The sequence below is a fragment of the Stenella coeruleoalba genome (genome assembly GCF_951394435.1).
Source record: "Stenella coeruleoalba genome assembly, chromosome: 13".
Taxonomy (NCBI): domain Eukaryota; kingdom Metazoa; phylum Chordata; class Mammalia; order Artiodactyla; family Delphinidae; genus Stenella; species Stenella coeruleoalba.
This window is the reverse complement of record NC_137159.1, coordinates 40,539,883-40,560,703: the sequence shown is the minus strand read 5'-3', so window position 1 is coordinate 40,560,703 and position 20,821 is coordinate 40,539,883. Positions and strand designations below refer to the sequence as shown.

Here is a 20,821-nt window from a genome sequence, read left to right as displayed (position 1 = left end):
TATAATGTGAATGTTGGTGCGTTTAATGTTGTCCCAGAGGTCTCTTAGGCTGTCTTCATTTCTTTTCATTCTTTTTTTTTAATCTGTTCCACAATAGTGAATTCTACCATTATGTCTTCCAGGTCACTTATCTGTTCTTCTGCCTCAGTTATTCTGCTACTGATTCCTTCTAGTGTATTTTTCATTTCAGTTATTGTATTGTTCATCTGTGTGTGTTTGTTCTTTAATTCTTCTATGTGTTTGTTCTTTATTTCTTGTAGGTCTTTGTTAAATATTTCTTGCATCATCTCGATCTTTGGCTCCATTATTTTTCCGAGGTCCTGGATCATCTTCATGATGGTTATTCTGAATTCTTCTCCTGGAAAGATGCCTATCTCCACTTCATTTAATTGTTTTGCTGGGTTTTTATCTTGTTCCTTCATCTAATACGTAGTTCTCTGCCTTTTCATTTTGTCTATTTTTCTGTGAATGTGGTTTTCGTTCCACAGCCTGCAGGATTGTAGTTCTTCTTGCTTCTGCTGTCTGCTCTCTGGTGTATGAGGCTGTCTAAGTGCCTTGTGCAAGCTTTCTGATGGGAGGGACTGGTGGTGGGTAGAGCTGGGTGTTGCTCTGGTGGGCAGAGCTCAGTAAAACTTTAATCTGCTTGTGATGGATGGGGCTGAGTTCCCTCCTTGTTGATTGTTTGGCCTGAGGTGACCCAGCACTGGAGGTGACCAGTGCTGGTCACAGGCTCTTTGGTGGGGCTAATGGCAGACTCCGTGAGGGCTCATGCCAAGGAGTACTTCCCATTACTTCTGCTGCCAGTGTCCTTGTCCCAACAGTGAGTCACAGCCACCTCCCACCTCTGCAGGGGACCCTCCAACACTAGCAGGTAGGTTTGGTTCATTCTCCTCTGGGGTCACTGCTCCTTACCCCTGGGTCCTGATGTGCATACTACTTTTTGTGTGCCCTCCAAGAGTGGAGTCTGTGTTTCCCCCAGTCCTGTCAAAATCCTGCAATCAAATTCCGCTAGGCTTCAGTCTAATCCTCTGGGAATTCCTCCTCCCATTGCTGGACCCCCAGATTGGGAAGCCTAACGTGGGGCTCAGAATCTTCACTCCAGTGGGTGGACTTCTGTGGTATAATTTTTCTCCTGTTTGTGAGTCACCCACCCAGCAGTCATGGGATTTGATTTTATTGTGATTGCGCCCCTCCTACCATCTCATTGCGGCTTATCCTTTGTCTTTGGATGTGGGGTCTCTTGTTTGGTGAGTTCCAGTGTCTTCCTGTCGATGACTGTTCAGCAGTTAGTTGTGATTCTGGTGCTCTCGAAAGAGGGAGTGAGCGTATATCCTTCTACTCTGCCATCTTTAACTAATCTGCATTTATATTTTTAAATGAATATTATTTTGTGACATGTTGGGGTTGATGACATTGAGGCACAAAAAAAATTTCACTCTAGAAATCATATATCTTGGCACCCGTCCCTCATCCTGGCATCATGCTGGGCAAAGGGCTGATGCATCCGGTAGTCATATATATAGTCAGAGCAGGGGGCTGGCTGCTGTGATGGAAGAATCCTTATCTGTCCCTGTCATTACCTTCATGGAGCTTACTGTAACTTTTGGGTAGTAGATAAATATGAAAAAGACCAAATATAATATCAATTAGTGGAACTAGAGCCAGGAGTAGAAAACTTAGAGTGTTGGACCTTGTGTGCCTAGCTAGCACCCTGACTGGTTCCTAGCAGGTGCTCAGGAAATATTTGTTAAACGAATAAATATTTTTTATATCCCATATGATTGCTCTGAGCTATCATATATTTGCATCTCCATTGGTAAGAATGAGGCTTCAAGATTCTCAACCATTTTTCTTCCTGGAAAATTGGCTTTTTAATACATACAGTTAACAAATGAGTATCAGAATAATCTAGTCTGCTGACTCTATGTCCAGGGAGACTTCTGAGGTGGAAGATTCTCCTATGCGTTAGAGGTAGGGACCTTCAGTGAAGACTTTTTAATAGATCTTCATATGTCATTGCTGTGCAGAGACCCTGCCCCTCTTTAAATCTTTGGTGTCCTTCAGGGACTCTTCATATTAGCTTTCAAATCACCAAATATAATTTCACAAATAATTCCTTTTCTCTCATTTGTGACTATTTCAATGCATTGTCTTTGAAGCTAAATAGTTCCGCTCTTTCCTTGGCTTTTCTACCTTTGAAATTTTTGTAGATTATAATTATTCCCCATCTTGGCAATGGCTTCAATGAATTATCCATTTTCTTTAATCCACCCAGATAACTGGATTCTTTTATGGGCTTAATCATCTTGCTGCTCTTGTCTGGAGTTCTTCTCATTGCTTTTCATTGGTTCTGAAAGGAGATGCCTCAAACTGAACTCTGCACTCTGGTGAGATTTTTAAGGAGCAGATGTTCTCTTGGTATCCCTATGATGCAATTTTATTGCTATGTGGCTTTTTATGACATGATCAACAACTTGTGTTTTCTCCAAAACTGTGCCTAAAGCTTTGCAAACCTTTACTTTCACTTACGGGTCTTCACTTTATTTGTATTTTGTGAAGAGGGAGAGAGAGAAAAAGAAGGAGGGAGACTGCCCACATGTGTGTATGAGATATAAGACAGAAGTGTCAAATGCATTTACATTTCCAGGGAGATGAAGAGGGGAAGGGCAAGATATATAAAATAAATAGCTAAAAGTACATATTATACAACATAAGCGAATATAGCCAATATTTTATAATAGCTATAAATGGAATACAACCTTTCAAAATTGTGAATTACGGGCTTCCCTGGTGGCACAGTGGTTGAGAGTCCACCTGCCGATGCAGGGGACACAGGTTCGTGCCCTGGTCCGGAAGGATCCCACATGCCGCGGAGTGGCTGGGCCCGTGAGCCATGGCCGCTGAGCCTGTGTGTCCGGAGCCTGTGCTCTGCAACGGGAGAGGCCATAACAGTGAGAGGCCCACGTACCGCAAAAAAAAAAAAAAAAAAAAAAAAAAAGATTGTGAATTACTATCTTGTACACTTGAAACTTATATAACATTGTACATCAACTAGACTTTAATTAAAAAATTAAATTCAAAAGAAGGGTAGATAAGCTCCCTAGTCTAAAAAAAAAAATAAAAACGAAGAAAAGAAATAATTTCTTTGGACCCAATCCATTAGAGTTTACAGCTATCTAACTTAACAACCTTAACAGCTCTGATTCACTCAGTAGTTTATAAAATATTGTTTTATAGATAGATACATCGTTAGGTACATAGATATATAATATTTAATCCTGTGGGACAGACTTATCCCCATTTTACAGATGATGAAACCAATCACCAGGGGAGTCCAAGAGCTGGCCTACTGAAGCAATGGTCAGATCTGGGACAGCCCTGGATCCCCTGACTCCCAAGCCAGAGCCATTTCTCCTCCAAAACAGCTGCTTCCTCCACCACAGCTGTTGTTTAGAGAAGCCAGTTCCAGTTTCAGATACTGTATATATAATAAAACATTATGGTAAACTTTATACGCATCCTCAAATACTGATTGTGTACTTTGTTTTATCAGATTGTTTTGCAAATGTCAAAAGAAGGGAATAAAGAAACTAGGAAACCGGAGTGCAGCTCATGTTTTTCTTTGCAGAGACCCTGGTGAAAGACTTGTATCATGAGCCAAGGACAAGCCCACTGCTCTGAGCTTCCTCTGGTAGAGTGAGAGAGACCAAACATTACCACGCTCTGGTGATAATAAAACAGAACACACAGCATGAATAATACAATGATGATTTACCGGGCTGAGAGTCCCCAAGTTATTAACAGGTTGTCTTTCCAAATGTTCTCTAGAAGGAAGTTGTTTGGAATAATGAATGCATGTTCTCATGGCAAAACGTCTTATAAATGAGGTTAAGAGTTTAGGTCTTAGCCACAAAAGCCTGGTTATAGATGCATGGATTATAGTACTAGGTGTCCCAGTGTCTCTATAGTAAAAAAAAAAAAAAAAAAAAAAATGTGTTCTGGGATGTTTAGGACACAAAGCTAAACCGTAGCCCTCAAGCACTGCAGTAAATCAGGATCTCTCCAGGCTCTCCAAATCACCAGCATCCAGGTGGAATCCTGTGGCCTGAGGAAGGAGCTCCGGGGGTACAGAGACAGTGAGGGCCAGGAGAAGGCCCTTGGAGAAAGGAGGAATAGGGCAGTTGACATTAGAAGCTATTGTGAGGGCCAGAGACTCCTGCCACGTAAACCTGAGGAGAGGTTCTTCCTTTCTTTACTCTTGCCAGCCCTGAAGGCTGAGCCATCACCTCTGCCTTCTGCTGTTCGCCACTTGTTGCTTCAAGTTTCCCTTTGAATAGAAACATTTTGGGTTGGAATTGAGGCTCAGGGCTTCCTCCTCATGCTGTGTTCCTGAAGCCAGCACACAGTGATGCAAAAGGTTGGCTGTGTTGATACCTTTTCAGGTCCCCTTCCATAAAGATCATACCAGAGGAAACAGTCTTTGCCATGCTCTGCTCCCCTGCTGCTCTACCAATATCATTCTGTAATTTAACAAGGACTTATTTAATACATAAACTTGCAAGATATAACTGGCTAAAGTATCAGGGGCTTAGGTTGTGACTATTTGGAGAACTTAAATCTGATATCATCTGGTATAAATTACCCAGATTCACATCCTTATTCTTAAGGTTATCTATTTATATCTAAATTTTTAGTGCAAATTTTCAAAGATTTCCTTCATATTCTTGCAACAATGATGGGCTCTGGAGTAGGACTGCCTGGTTTACAAGCTTTTTTGCTGTTTATTTAATAACTTATACAAGGGGAGTAAAAATAATACCTACCTCAAAGGGTTGTTGAGAGGTTTAATGGACTGGTTTTTGTAATGAACTTACCTTCATAATTACCAGGGTAAGCGCTCAGTGTTTTCTTTGATATTATCATTGTCGTCTATAGATGGTCCAGCACCTGTGGATTTATAATGACCTCCCAGGCTCTTCCAGTGGAAGACAGAGAGTGGGAAGAAGCGATTCCTCTTCTTTGCTCTCACCACTACAGCGACTGGCCTACCCAAGCCCAACCCCAGAATGAATGAAAAGGGGAGATGGTCCAAGGGCAGTGGATGGAGAAGGAGGCAGCAGAGCATAATAGTGATGAACATGTATTTGGGGGGCCCATTGTCTGGGTTTGAGCCCCCTCTCCACCCCTTAACTCCTATATGACCTTGAGCAAGTTACATAAACTCTCAGTGCCTCAGGTCCCATCTCTGTAAAAAGTATATAATGATAGTATCTACTCACAAGGTTGTTGGGAGTATTAAGTGAGTTAATGTATATAAAGAAAATAGAATAATACCTGGTATACTGTAAGTACTATAGAAGGAAGTAAGAAAGGGAGTGCTAACCCAGATACAGTTACAATTAACAAGCAGTCCCCGCCAGTGGCTTTTCTTGAATCCCTTATGTATCCAAGATGCGTTTATAGGTCAAGTGTCTTTACCCACCTGAGTTTTTTCAATAATTTTCTAACTATCTTCTCATTTTTTTGGTATATGTTTGCAGTTTTTTCTAGCATGGTTTCTTGATGTCATTGTAACTTTATTATCAACTTTAGAAAAGAAACAGACGAACAGATTTAAGCCCTCCCTTACATAAATAGACTCTTAGTTTGCAACTGGAGGGTATCCAAATTTTTCCCCTTCAGCGTCTAAAAAGATAGGTAAGAAGCAGTCAAATCCATGTCTGTCTCTGCAAGAGGGATAACGCAGTCGTTCTTGTACAATTCCTATTCTCAAGCAACACTGGACTCTTCTTCTTTGATTAATCCGTTTATGTAAGGCTATGCAATTTTTCCAAACAAAATGGTCTGAAATGATGAGAGACAGCGGACAGAATAAGACAGGATGCCAGACTAAAGCAGGCATCTGCCCCTATATTTGTTACTTAGCCCCTCTGAGCTTCAGTTTCCTCCTTTGTAAAATGGATATAATACCACGTACGATTTGGTGCACAATTTACAGTCACTGAGATCATGAATTATTATTGCAATGCTTTATTTTACTGTGTTAGTTGTGTTTTCTTTATTGGTTTTATCAAAAATCTGCATTTATCCATGGAAGTATGCTATGTAGGTTAGTTCCATCTTTCATGTGTGGTGAGGCAGGAGAGGGTTGAGGACAGTTGATCTTAAGGAATGGATGGATTGCATGCCCCTCAGGAATGCCTCCATAGATGTTGTCTTCCTCACTTGAACTTCTGATATGTCCCCAGAGGCAGAGAGCTCACAGCTGTGTTCCCTGACAAGTCTGCAGTGTGCTGTTCTATGCCTAAGGTTTGTGCAGAAATGTAAGGTCCAGCAGTGAACCATACTGACATAAAGTTTGACATTCTCTTGTGAATGTTAAAGAGCTGACAAGGACACTTGGCTGAATTGAAGGCCATCTTTCCTTCCTGTGGAAGCAGTTCACAGAAGTCTCTGTAGTCATGGACAAGTTTCTCCTGAAGTGGTTTGGGGTCACCACTGGCACACAAACAAAAGTACAACCAAGACCCTGGTTACCTAGATCATAAAGCATGACTCTAGTAATCTTAGTCTAGAGAATTTTTAAAGCAGATGTAACCAAATGCCTGCCTCAGTCATAACAAAATAAAGATCGCAAAAGGGAAAGCTATCATAGAATGTGAAAGTCTCAACATTCAGACTTATGTACTCTCCAGTGAGGATCTCTTGGTATTGAGTATGCTAATTTGCTGTGTCTTCTCATTCATGAGTGTCTGTGGCAGCATTATGAAAAGTCAGTGAGATCTACAATGGTGAGTTTTCTGCTTTTAATTTTTCCACATTGATTATAATTTCTAAAATATGGAAGGATGAAACATATTCTGAATCATCTACTAGACTACCTTATAACTAAGTAGTGCCACATGATCTCAGTGCTCTGGTTTATCTGTGAGTTTACTGTCATATTGATCCCCAGGGATAACATACAGATAGAGATTTTCTGGCTGGCTTTAGGTGATATGTCCTAATGTTAATGAGACAGCGTTCATCATGTGTCTGCTATTGTATTCTTGTTGGATTCTTTTACTGATTATAAAGGCAAAACTTCTCTTTTATAGTGATCAGCTACAACTGAAAGATATTTTCACAGACTAGGATTTTAGCTTCATAATTTAATAAATGTAGGATGTTTTGACATCATGAAAATGACAGTGTGGTGGAATAATGTTCTACATTAATTGTCACAGGTTAATGAGAAAAGAACAGAGGCAGACTTAATATATAAATGGGATTTTTGTACCAAATGAAGAATAAATGACATCACAACAGCTAGTAAAAAATGCCAAAGGTTTGATAGTTGGTGAAATAGAGAATTCTGGTTGAATAATTAAGTCATCACAGGGCATATAGCGGTATAAGCATTACTGAACTCACAGAAATCCATGCAGAGCAATAGGTACCATCCATGTTTCTCACAGATGTTCCTTCCAGACCCATCTTTGTACATCACAACTTGCAGTAGTTCATGAGGAGTAAGTGGTAGTAAACAATGAGGAATTTTCCATTAAATTATATTTTAAGATTATTTTTTAGTATTAGTTTTTGGGTGGACTGCTAAATGGATGGGCCCATTAAAACAGTGGATTGTGGTCTAAATTAGCTATTCTTTAAAGAGGAAAGATGACTACAGTGATGACTATGATTTAAGGAATGGTCCATCAGGCTCAACATTACAACTATACAAGTTTAAAGAAAATGAATCAAATGCCATATGTGTGTGTGTGTGTGTGTATGTTACAATTGAACCCACATAGATCATTTAGTTCAGCAAAACAACATATCATCTGCCATGTCAAATTATTTGAATAGTTTTAGCTACATAGTTTTATTTGTATATGTTAAAAGATAAACTGAGAATATTAAATTTTTTAAGAGTTTGAGTATTTTTTTCTCAGATATTATTTTTTTATTGGGGTATAGTTGCTTTACAACTTTGTGTTAGTTTCTGCTGTACAGCAAAGTGAATCAGCTATATGTATACATATAGCCCCTCTTTTTGGAATTTCCTTCCCATTTAGGTCACCACAGAGCATTAAGTGGAGTTTGCTGTGCTATATGGAAGGTTCTCATTAGTTTCTGTTTTATACATACTAGTGTATATATGTCAATCCCAATCTCCCAATTCATCCCACTCCCCCTTCCCCCCTTGCTGTCCATATGGTTCTTCTCTACGTCTGTATCTTTATTTCTGCCTTGCAAACAGGTTCATCTGTACTGTTTTTCTGGCTTCCAGAAATATGCGTTAATATACGATATTTGTTTTTCTCTTTCTGACTTCACTCTATATGACAGTCTCTAGGTCTATCTATGTCTCTACATATGACCCAATTTCATTCCTTTTTATGGCTTAGTAATATTCCATTGTATATATGTGCCACATATTCTTTATCCATTCATCTGTCGATGGGCATTTAGGTTGCTTCCATGACCTAGCTATTGTAAATAGTGCTGCAGTGAACATTGGGGTGCATGTGTCTTTTTGAATTATGGTTTTCTCTGGGTATATGCCCCATAGTGGGATTGCTGGGTCATATGGTAATTCTATTTTTAGTTTTTTAAGGAACCTCCATTCTGTTCTCCATAGTGGCTCGTATCAATTTACATTGCCACCACCAGTGCAAGAGGATTCCCTTTTCTCCACACCCTCTCCAGCACTTGTTGTTGGTAGATTTTTTGATAATGGCCATTCTGACTGGTGTGAGGTGATACCTCATTGTAGTTTTGAGTTGCATTTCTCTAATAATTAGTGATGTTGAGCAGCTTTTCATGTGCCTCTTGGCCATCTGCATGTCTTCTTTGGAGAAATGTCTATTTAGATCTTCTGCCCATTTTTGGATTGAGTTGTTTGTTTTTTTGATATTGAGCTGCATGAGCTGTTTGTATATTTTGGAGATTAGTCCCTTGATTTGAGCATTTATTGATTGGACTCGGGTAGTGCCAAATCAGAAGTTCTTAGGAACCCTCCACTAACAGGAGTCAAGGGAAAGACTTACTTATATAGAGAAACTGTAGCAAAGAAAGGAAATTATTTGATTGGCTATTGCTTAAAGTCTAGTTGGCTGTTTGTGATTGGTTGTCCTTAGTGTTTTCATTTGGTACCTTGGAGGCATTTACAGGTTGGGATTTTGGTTTGCTTATGGAGGTCACCGTGGCATTAGAGTCTAATGGCCTCCTTGTTTAATTAATTTAATGTATAATATGAAGCTTTGTTTAGATTTTTACAATATATGAATTATAAGCATGTTTGCACATAATTAAAATATAATAATAATTTAAGACAACGATGAAAGATTATAACAATTTTTTCCTCCGAAAGTTTTCTTTATTCAACTACTATATAAGAGTTTTTTAATGGATAAAGGTTTTAGTAGTAAAATTTAAGATTGATGGAATGCCCATTGTACATACATAATTTCTTACTCTTCTCATTCTAAAACTAGAAAATTATATTCCAAAGGAATAAATTACTTGTCCAAAGTCATACAAGTACTAAGTAGCAGAACAAAGAAAGATTTGAAATAAAATATGCAGGGTTGCAATTTCTACTCTTTTCTCAAAACAATAAATGTCCCACAGTTTTAGCCAAGTAAATATAAGAGGGACAGTTAACAAAAATAATGAGTTTGGTTTTGGAAAAGTTGACCAGTAGTTCTTATTCTTTGATGGTGATTGTACTCTAGGTCCAGGGATTTGATGAAGCTGTAAATCATTAGGATGAATGATTCTTGCATAAGAATAAAGAGCATTCTACACTAGCTCAGAAGTACTCATCAAAAGTGGAAAATATTGGGCTTCCCTGGTGGTGCAGTGGTTGAGAGTCCGCCTGCCGATGCAGGGGACACGGGTTCGTGCCCCGGTCCGGGAAGACCCCACATGCGACGGAGTGGCTGGGCCCGTGAGCCATGGCCGCTGAGCCTGCGGGTCCGGGGCCTGTGCTCTGGAACAGGAGAGGCCACAACAGTGAGAGGCCCGTGTACTGCCAAAAAAAAAAAAAAAAAAAAGTGGAAAGTATTTAGCAACTGCTGCATGAATATCACTCATCTTCCACTTTTAACATGATATCAATATTCACTATTAACAAATGTGATTTATAGGGAAAATGATTGCTTTTCTACTCCTCCCCCTTCTCTTCTTCCTTCTCCTTCTCTTCCTTCTTCCTCTTGCTGTTTCCCCACCTCTCTTCCTCTTCTTCCTCCTAAACCTTCTCCTTCTTCTTCACTTTTTTGCCCTGTTCCTTTCTCCCACCTCTGGTCTCCTGATGTCATTGTCCACCTCTAGAGACATTTCCCCCATGTTGATCTTCTAAGTAGGAAACTTTGCCTTCATAGAGCGACTTAGAGTGATACCAGCTCCACTGTCCAGGGCAAGAGAAAAGACTTTCGTTTATCTTATAGGTGGATTATAATGTCCCAACAATTGAGAATACAAAATTAACACTGGAAGACAGTATTTGCTGGAGGGAATGAGTATATCAGAAAGGCATAAGATCTTTTCAAATAAAAGCAAATCAAATATTTATTGAGCAACTACCATGTGCGAGGACTAGAGTAGTAGGTAAAAAATGAAAACAAGGATAAGGCAAGCCTTGTCTTCAGATTGGGCATACAAAAATGTAAATTACAATGCAAGCTAAATAGTTGCTCAAGACAGCTATGAAAAAAGTTAAAAAGAGATATAAAAGTAATTTATAAATAAATAGTGAAGGCTAATGTTATAAAGTTGAAAGAAGACGGAGGTAGAATTTGAATTGTATCTGGAAATCTTATAAGAATCTGCATAATGGGAGAAGGGAAAATATATTAGGACTATTGTTGGAAGAAAGTGCTGAATTATTCTGATCAATTCTCTGTATAATTAGACAAATCAATAACAAAATATTTTAACAAAACCCCAAATCACTAATGAAGATCTCCATTTGAAGAAATTGTATATTATTATCAGGAAGAGTAGGGATGGTAGTATTGGTAACAGTAGAAAGAATTGTAGTTATGGTGGTAGCTACCACATATGGAAACCCTACTACATCTACTACATGCCAAGAACTGTAAACAGTACTGCAGACCCATCATGAATCTAAAAGATTAAATGTGGCAGGTCATGAGTGGTAACTATAAATTGTTTATTTTTTCCTTACCTATTGGAGTCCATCTTTTACATTTAAACATGCATTACCTTAAGTATTAGAAATTGTCAGAAATACAATTTGTATGGGGAGAAAACGTATTATTTTGGCACCAGGCAAAATGAAAAAAGTTCTTTTTGCACACACGTTTCCAGTTTTGCTGCTTAATTTTGCAAAGAGGTAATTCTACGTCAAAATTAGGCCGAGTGAAAAATGCACACACAGTAATCTTCATTTTCATTATCTGGAGTAGTTCAAAAGGCTCAAAAAATGGAACTATTCTCAGAGAAAGGAATGCATGTTCAGGTAATTACAAATAACAGACGCATCTGGTTATCTTAATTGTTTGGGAATGTCTCAATTAGCTGAGAATGTTTTCATGATGACTTGGAGACAGTGAAAATTTTTCATAGCAGATAGGATTCAACAGTGAGTGGAAATATAGGCAGCTCACCCTGAAGTCTATTTATGACTACAGAATCCATTCAAAGATTCATATCTTTTGGATTTTATTTGCCTGTAAAGGGAACAGAAATGTGATTTTGTTTTGTTTTGATCTCTGCAGCTTCATGGTTGATCTGAAGAGGAGGTAGGACTGTCGATCCTGTGGATGCCTAGGCTAAGGTAAGGCATGCCAGCCTCGTATTTTCTATCTTGACCACAGTTCCATTTCTTAACAGAGGTTGCTTCTCGATGAAATTTGAGTTTTAGGCTTCACTGAAATGTGATTCTCAGGTTTACTCAGTAATTTGGGCTTGCTCCTTGAGAAGCTTAGAAGGATCCCCAAATATAGGTGCATCCTCAGTCTTGTTTAGGACTGACGGTTTTTGGATACTTTGAAATAATTCACATTGGTATACTCTGCTCAGTTACTCAGCAACATTGCTTATCTTAGACCTGCCACCGTAGGATTGCTACCATACCCTATCATGCTTCTAGGAGGTCAAATTCAATCCAGATCCTGGTCTTTTCTGAGTTTTACTTTTTTAAATATTGTATTTACTTTTAAAAAAGAAACAGACTTGTCAACTGCAGGACAGTGCATAAGCAATTACCACGATATCCAACAAATCCATGTCTTGTACTCCCAGGCTTCCTTCCTGGATGAAAATGCCCCTCTACCCAACTCCCTTGCTTTGTGGTTTATTAATGTAGATTAAAAGAGATGGGCTCATCTGTTACAGGGGCAATTTCCAATGCAACTATTTAGAAATGCTCCAAGAGAGATTTTTCCAATCTTGACAAACACTCTCTAAAGCCAGAGGAAACTTCTCATAATTCTTAGTGAAGAGGTTATGAATTATTAGATCTAATTCTTTGCTTAATAGCCAGTTTACATAGAAAACATGATCTGGATTAAATCCTATAGACAGAGGGAAGACACACCTGGGGGGATTAATCTAACCAGCAAGCAGATGCCCTGTTGTCCCAAACAAATTGTGAGCAATGTTATTTATCTGTCAGCCCTTGAAATAGAACGTGGACTACTCCACCAAATCTTTCTTACCTGTAGGGATTAGCAGGGGAAACCTAACACTCTGGCGGTTAACTACTCCTATAAAAGAAGTCAGCATCTTCCTAATTTTTCAGTGCAGCTCCACATGTATACAGCATAAATGCTTAGGAAGTATTAAAGAGGGTACAAATGAAAGGGAGTGGGAAATAGGGAGATGTTCAGGAGAGAAATCGTTGACCTCCTCTCAGTAATGGTAGGATGTAAGATTCTGGTGCTTTAACCATGTTTCAACTTCTAGCCTATAGGTATACCTTTTAAAAAGTAGAGCCTACACCTGCTATTATTTTTCAGAGCCTTACAAAGTCACAAGGATCTCTAGTTAATAGGCATCTAGTCAATAGTATTTCTTCTTAAATTCTGGACTCCTAGAAGCAAAAATATTAGTGAATTAGTACATTAAGTCATGGATCCCATATGGACCAAGGCTCTGTCTCTCAGGGCTTCTCTCCTGCCTCGCATTTTCTCACCCCATCCTTGCTTTCCCACTGTGGAGATGTTAGACAATTCATTGTTGGAGTCTGTACAAACTCTTCATGTTTTGGAAGATAGCAAGCAATCCCTTTAACTTACATAGACTGAAAACCTTTTCTTTGTGAATGAAATATTAAGTGGCTGTCATGTAGACATAAAACCTACCCTCAAGGAACATCTTCTTACCCCTTATTCCATGTCTTTTCACCAAGAAGTACACTAGCTTTGGCCCCTTCCCTTTAATATATACCACTATCCTTCAGGGTTTCCAATTTTCACCATTCCTAAATCCGCCAGAATTGTTATCCATGTCAGAAAATCCTCTATAATTGTCTTCCCTTCAATACCTATCCACCCTTCAGGGTTCACTTAAGTCTAACCCCTCCCAACTGCCTTGAAGCCTTTGATTACTATTCTAGTTTCTAAAGACCTTCTATCTCAGAAGAGTTACAGTATTTAGTTCAGCAGTGGGTAACATGAACATTCAATCAAACCCAGTGCTACTTGCATTACCGTGTATATAGTGAGAGTAGTAATCTTGCTTAGAACAGGAATATGCTTTATGTATTTAGCACTATGTTTGGTCAATAATAGGTTATCAGGTAGGATAGATTAAGGGGAGAGAATCTGCCAGGCTGTGATCCTAGACTCTTCCAATGGTGGTTCTGAATGGATGTTTTAGACCTTACGGAAATGAAAGTTAAATATCTAAGGATATGTTGGCAACTGGCTGGTTTTATTACCAATGGAAAAGTCCAAAAATGTTCATAATATAAAAAATGTCAGAAATGACATTATAGATTATGGAGACCAATATTCACTTATTACAAACTAGGAAGCAAAGTTTCAAGCATTGTTCCTAATTCAGTTGTTAATATATTTTGGTTCTCAAGGTTCAAAATGTAGGTGAATTAGTGCTAGACAAACACTGATGAAGGGAACACTAGGACTGACACTAGGCGAGTGACTCAGAATCAACTCAACAGAAATAACTCCCAAAGCAGAGGGAAGAAGAGTCTGCTGCTCTGTGGGGTAGCAGAGAGGGTTCAGCTTCAGAATCACAGAGAACTGGCCTTAAGTCTCAACCATGTGGCTTGGACAAGTCACCTAACCTCTCTGAGCCTCTGTTTCTTCACTTGTAAAGTGGAAGTAATACCTCACAAAATCAAATGAGATTGAAATTCAGGTAAAACAAAAGTCTCAGGGTTTAAAAGCTGCTGAATAGAAATGCAGTCTCGTTAACACTATTACTCAAACCTTGATGCCCCAATACCAATCTCGTTTCTGCAGAAAAACTAAATTTACAGAGTTCTTCTTCCCAAATATTTCCCAATTCCAGGGTGACTTACCTATGTCCACTGATCTGCCCTAATTTTCCATCCTTGCTACAATGATCTCAGCCGAGACTCCACAGAACTTAGGTTCAGAAAGTGCCCCAAGAAGTCCTGCTCCAAGTTGAAGCCTTGTTCCCTTTATCACTGAGGTGCTGGCTGCAGTAGAAACCTCCTCACTACCTTGCCAGTGGAGTGAGAGCCAGTGCCAGGCACGAGACCAGGGCACTGGCACTTGTGTGCTTGCCTCTGAAGGCAGTGGAACTTGAAGGACCAGTGAGTGAGTTCCATCTTCACACTCACAGAGTCAGGATCAAACTGGCCCTTTGTAGGTTTGTTTGGATTGGAGGAGGGAGGGTAGGGTACCACAGCAGGGTTTGATTGAGGTGTGACATATTACATCTTTTAATTTTGGAGATTTTTCCATTGAGAAATTATCAGACTTTATCTTTGCTTACGATACAGGGTCTCATTGGTCCCGTTAATTCTCCCTGTGATCTAGCCTCCATCTGGACCTCTACCCAAGTCTGTCTGTCTGCCTAACTATCCACTATCTTTCTAAGTTCCCATATTCCCAGGAGTCTCTTCTATGTAAAATAAGTAGGCACAAAAGACAAGTGGATTCTTGTCCACCTGGCTTAGTGCATGACGTCAAAGCATTGAATAAATACTTGATCCACACTATACACAAGAAAAGAAAATCAAGAGCAGAAATTCGGAGAGGTAAAGAGTAGGTAGGCCACATGAGCACTGCTCCAGAAAACTAAGCTGACATTAAACAGTTTTTTTTTTCCGGTTGAAATAAACTGAAAGCTGTCTGAGCTTCACCTCTGAGTATGAAACAGATAGACAGGTTTTCATGTTAATTGGATAATTGGTGAGCTGCCATCACATCAAATTTCAAACAACTTTGAGGTTGTTTACTTGTTTGTTTTTAATATTCCTGATATTAAAAACTGCCTAATATTCCTAATCAGTGCTCTTCTACATACTACATGGAGGTGGAAGATTGGTGGGCACAGTTAGAGAAGCCTAGAAAAATCTAGAAAATGACTTCATATAGAAGTGTCTCCATTTTTATAAGAAAATAATGGAATTTTAGCATGAAAAGGCTTAACTCCTTGAAATCACATTCTGATACACTACATTTATAGATGAAGACACTGGGGCAGAGAGAGGTTATAAGTGGAACCAAAATATTATTCCCGAGAGTTTTAAGTAGAAGCCTAATTAGTTTAAGAAATTCTTAAGAAGAGGGCTGAACTTATGACATTTTCCAGACTTTCTGGGCACAGTATGTAAAATAATCTCAACTGGTGAATCTTCACGTTCTGCTTAGTATAGACAGGACCAAGATTATGGTCAACAGTCATTATATATATTGGATCTTATTTTGAGAACACTGATATTTGCAATTTGTAGATGGTTTATTGGGGCTCAGGGGCAAACATTTGTACAGCATTGTTTAATTTTAGAAGGCACAGAGTTAAGTATGTTAGAAACGGTGATAGAAAAGAACGCAAGCATTCTCCTGACAGGAATGTGTCCTGACATTCCACAAACTGAGCTGCAGGGAGGTATGAGCTAGCTTCACCCTTCTGATCTCCACATCATTTGTAAGATGACTTTGCAGCTCTACCTATCATGAAGTGGAGTCTACCTACCACTGGGAACCTGGACTGGCTTTGTGACTTGATTTGGCCAATAGAATATGGCAGGAGTGACAACATGCCAATTCAGAACCTAGGCCTCAGGAAGCCTTGTTCTCTCTCTCTCTCTATGTCGCTGTAAAAAAGCCCAGTCTAGCCTGCAGGAGGAGAGAACATGAGAAGTAGAACAAGTTAGCCAAGTTTTCCTAGGTGAGGCTCCAGCTGTGGGACAGAACCAGCTAAGACTGCAAAGCTACCTCGCTGACTTGCAGCTTAACTCAGATGCATGCATGAGCAGTGCCGGACCAGTATGGCCCGGTGGCCTAACCCATAGCCTCATGAGCAATAGTAAATGGTTACTATATGAAGCCACATCATTTGGGGAGCAGTAGTTATTGTGAATCATTACTGTGACAATAGACCACTGATACAGAGACGTATGTGTCTGAAAGGATTAGCTCCATCTGTAATATCAGTTTAGCTCCGACTTTTGGTGAAGTGGATTAGATGTCACTAATGTGTAGAGAAAAACATAAGGATGTGAATATAAATAGATATATCTATTTTCTCTGAGTATATATATAGATAAATATATACTCACACATACATGCAATATATATAACCACATCTCTGTTGATATGCTCAACTTTAAACATACATTTGCCTATATCTAGATTAATAGACACAAACTATAAAATCGGACAAGATGTTTTACATGGAGCTCCTCAACCTGATACATTCATCTTCATATAAAGGTAAATTACTCATTTCTCTTGTCAAGGGTTTACTAAAGGATCTATTGGTAGCATATCCTGGGCACTGAAATAAACTGGCTCAGGGCAGCTTTACGCAGGAGGTTAGGTAACTAGCATATCTTGTGATTTAGCCAAACACAGGTTTTATATGCTCAACCATCTTTTCTTCCTCTTATTATGGTTCCGGTGGCCCTGCATGAGATTTCTCACATCAGTGGTTAGTCCCTGTATCATTTTTATAGGTCTATTTTTAAAAGGTGCTTATTTAAGTGACTGGTAACTAATCATAGTTCTATAATTGACTGAAAAGTTGACTCAGTGTAAAACCCAAATTAAACTGAAAAAGAAACCCAAATCCTCATTATAAATTATTCGTTGCAGCTCCACAAACACTCATTTTTACAAACAGCGAAAGCAGGAAGAGACAAACTTTGCCTTCCTGCAAAAAATATGTTCAACAATTACAGACCAAAATTTATAGCAAAAGGAAAAATGTTCCTCTTTCTTTGCAGTGACACTACTAAAAGGAAAGAAGTATAAGTACTGCTTAGTGTGGGCCAGGAAATGCCTAAATTTTAAAATTAGAATAGTAGCATTTTATTTTTGGACAAGCTCAACTGATCTTTTTACACAGAGCGACATACGAGCTTAGGGGGGCATGACCTCATCACAAAGATTTGGGCTTCAAAGGCCGCTCCTCAAACCTCTTGCTGATCACCTGCCCTTCTACCACCCCAAATTAAACATTTAAAAGTTTTAAAGCCTTCTTGCTTTACATTAAACATTTTTCTACCATCCTCCAGTCAATTACCCAGAGGCCAAAAATATATCTTTCCCCATTCAGCCCATGGCACCTCCACTGTGAAGTGCTCTAAATCCATTAGCGGGGCCCTCTCTGTGTGCTGCATCATCAGAGGAACAAAGCTGTGATGATGTAGAACAACCCACGTTCATGTATATCACCAGAGTTCTAGCCTCCTGATCAGCCGGCGGGCTTAATAAACATTCCAGATGGCTTGCTCTGCCTGAAGGAAGAATGGATAATCACACTGCACTCCCCTCCAAACAATAATAAAATAAGGCCATAGTAGCACAGAAGCCTGAGCCTGCCAAAAACAGTGAAAGGACGGCTTAGAACAATAGAATCAAGTGATTGGAAGGCACATCAGTGCCCTCACCCTTTATGAAGGAAGGTGGCCTGCTTTCCTATAAAGCATGAAAAACCAATTGTGTTATGCAACAGCTCTGCTGAAAAATAAAACAACAACAAAAATAGAAAAAACAAAACCTAACAACAACAAAAACTCCATCTAAATACTTTCTTTTAAAAGAATTTGGTGAAAAGGAAATGTAAATGAAAGCTCGGAAATAACCTTTGCAAGCCAGAACCCTGAGCTATGCATACATAGCCTGAGACATACAGCTGTGGGTTTGCTTGTAAGTAGACAGCAGAAGGGGGTTGATCAGTTTCATATTCACTGTAAGGAATTCTGGGTGAGATTCCATAATTAGAGTGATGGCGGTATTCTGTGGAGTCTCTGCAGAGGCTTAAAAGATGGATTCTCAGAAGGAATTGAGGTGAGCACCCTGGTACTCAGTGCTGAGGCCGATTCTTACAGCATACATCCCTCCTCTTTTTCGTGTTTGCCCTGAACTCCTCTCTCCCTTTGCTTCTTGTGTTGTATCTTTTGCTTTTTGGATAGATATCCATCTGTTATAGTTAATATGCTCCAGATTGATAACTAACTTATATTCCCTTTTAGTTCAAAACATTTGATTTTCTTACTGTGTGATTAGAATATATCAGAGTTGGAAGTTAAAATCTGCTCAGTATTTATCAAGAAGGGTCTATGCACAGCACAGAGGATTTGGGGGCCAATGAAACGACTCTATATGATAGTATAATGATGGATCCATGTCATTACATATTTTTCAAAACTCATGGGATATACAACACCAAGAGTGAATCCTAATGTAAACTATGAACAATGACTGATAATGATGTGTCACTGTAGGTTCATCAATTGCAACAGAAATTTCACTCTGGTGCGAGATGCTGATAATGGGAGAGGCAATCCATGTTTGGGGATGGGGTATGTGGGAAATCTCTACCTTCCTCACAATTTTGCTGTGAACATAAAACTGCTCTTAAAAAATAGCGTCTATTAAAAAAAAAAGAAAGGTCTATGTAAGCTTGGTATTTCCTTTATTAATTGAGGGTCTACTAGGGAAATCATACCTAGAAGTCTGAGTAGCATTCTTGTTTTGTTTATGTATTTATTTTTGGCTGCGTTGGGTCCTTTTGCTACGTGCAGGCTTTCTCTAGTTGCATTGCGGTGTGTGGGCTTGTCACTGTGGTGGCTCCTCTTGTTGCAGAGCACAGGCTCTAGGTGTGCTGGCTTCAGTAGTTGAAGCACACAGGCTCAGTAGTTTTAGCATGCGGGCCCTAGAGCATGCAGGCTTCAGTAGTTGTGGTGCACAGGCTTAGTTGCTCCATGGCATGTGGGATCTTCCCAGACCGGGGATTGAACCCATGTCCCCTGCATTGGCAGGAGGATTCTTAACCACTGTGCCACCAGAGAAGCCCTGAGTAGCATTCTTGATACTCAACTTTGACTCTGCCTATGATCCAAATGAAAATTTTCAAGTTCTGACTAGATGTATCTGCATATCAGAGTATACTAAGATACTTTAGGGTAAGCCAAAATCAAAAGATCATTCCCCTGAGGAAAAGCATCTGCAAATAAGGGGCACATGTTGCTGGTCTCCATCTCCCCTAGTAATACTTTTCACTGCTTATTATGAGTTGTGGGTTGCTGTGGTGATGAGAAGAGGGATGAGCCAACAGAGGTTGTGATTCTTGATGTTGCCATCTGAAGAGGGACATATCCATTTAAGGATCTGTAACGTTTTATACCTGTGCCTATATATAGTTCATTCTCCTTATCCACAGGGTTCTGCATCCACGGATATGGAAGGCTGATTGTATTAAGTCATTTTACATAAGGGACTTGAGCATCCATAGATTTTCTTATCCAAGGGGGTCCTGGAACCAGTCCCCCACAGACCAAGGGATAACTGTGTAAAATTTATGAAAAATCAGTCTTTTAAGTTGGGTTTGATATTTGGCATCTTTTATTCCCATGATATCAGCTTATTTTGTAAAGCTAATGTAAACATTCTGCAAGCCAAATAGTCCTCTGTCTTCAATACATTATTTAATATACCATAGGAGACAAGATGGTGGAGTAGAAGGACTTGAGCTCGCCTCCTTTCATGAAAACACCAAAATCACAACTAACTGCTGAACAACCATTGACAAAAAAAGACTGGAACCTACCAAAAAAGATATTCTACATCCAAAGACAAAGAAGAAGCTACAACAAGATGGTAAGGAAGGGTGCTTTCACAATATAAATTAAATCCCATACCTATTGATTGGGTGACCCACAAACTGGAAAAAAATTATATAGCACAGGGCTCCCACAGGAATGACAGTTCTGAGCCTCACATCAGGCTCCCCAGCCTGGGGGTCTGGTATCAGGAGGAGGAGCCCCCAGAGCATTTGGCTTTGAATGCAGGAGCTCAACAGGACAGGAGGAAACAGAGACTTCACTCTTGAAGGGCACACACAAGCCTTCATGTGCACTGAGACTCAGGGAAAAACAGTGACTCCATAGGAGCCTGGGCCAGACCTACCTGTGGGTCTTGGGGGGGGGGTCTCCTGGGGAGGTGGGGGTCGGCTGTAGCTCACTGTGGGGGTAAGGGCACTGGTGATGGAGGGCCTAGGGAATATTCCTTGGTGTGTGCTCTCCCAGAGGTTGCCATTTTGGCACCAAGACCTGGCCCCATCCAATAGCCTGCAGACTCCAGTGCTGGGAGGCCTCAGAGTAAACAAGCAGCAGGGTTGGAACACAGCCCCACATATCAACAGACAG

At 39.7% G+C, this 20,821-nt stretch overlaps 2 long non-coding RNA genes across 2 annotated transcripts in view; one reads left to right on the top strand and one right to left on the bottom strand.

Annotated features, from left to right (window-relative positions):
* The window catches only part of LOC307196580, a 124,696-nt gene that overhangs the window by 103,634 nt on the left and 241 nt on the right, over window positions 1-20,821 (top strand). Inside the window, exons 2-3 of the long non-coding RNA XR_013831172.1 lie at window positions 11,727-11,785; window positions 20,116-20,273. This is a non-coding gene — a long non-coding RNA (uncharacterized lncRNA). The remainder of the gene's footprint in view (window positions 1-11,726; window positions 11,786-20,115; window positions 20,274-20,821) is intronic.
* LOC307196581 overlaps window positions 9,439-20,821 on the bottom strand; it is a 283,753-nt gene continuing 272,370 nt past the window's right edge. Inside the window, exon 3 of the long non-coding RNA XR_013831173.1 lies at window positions 9,439-10,015. This is a non-coding gene — a long non-coding RNA (uncharacterized lncRNA). The remainder of the gene's footprint in view (window positions 10,016-20,821) is intronic.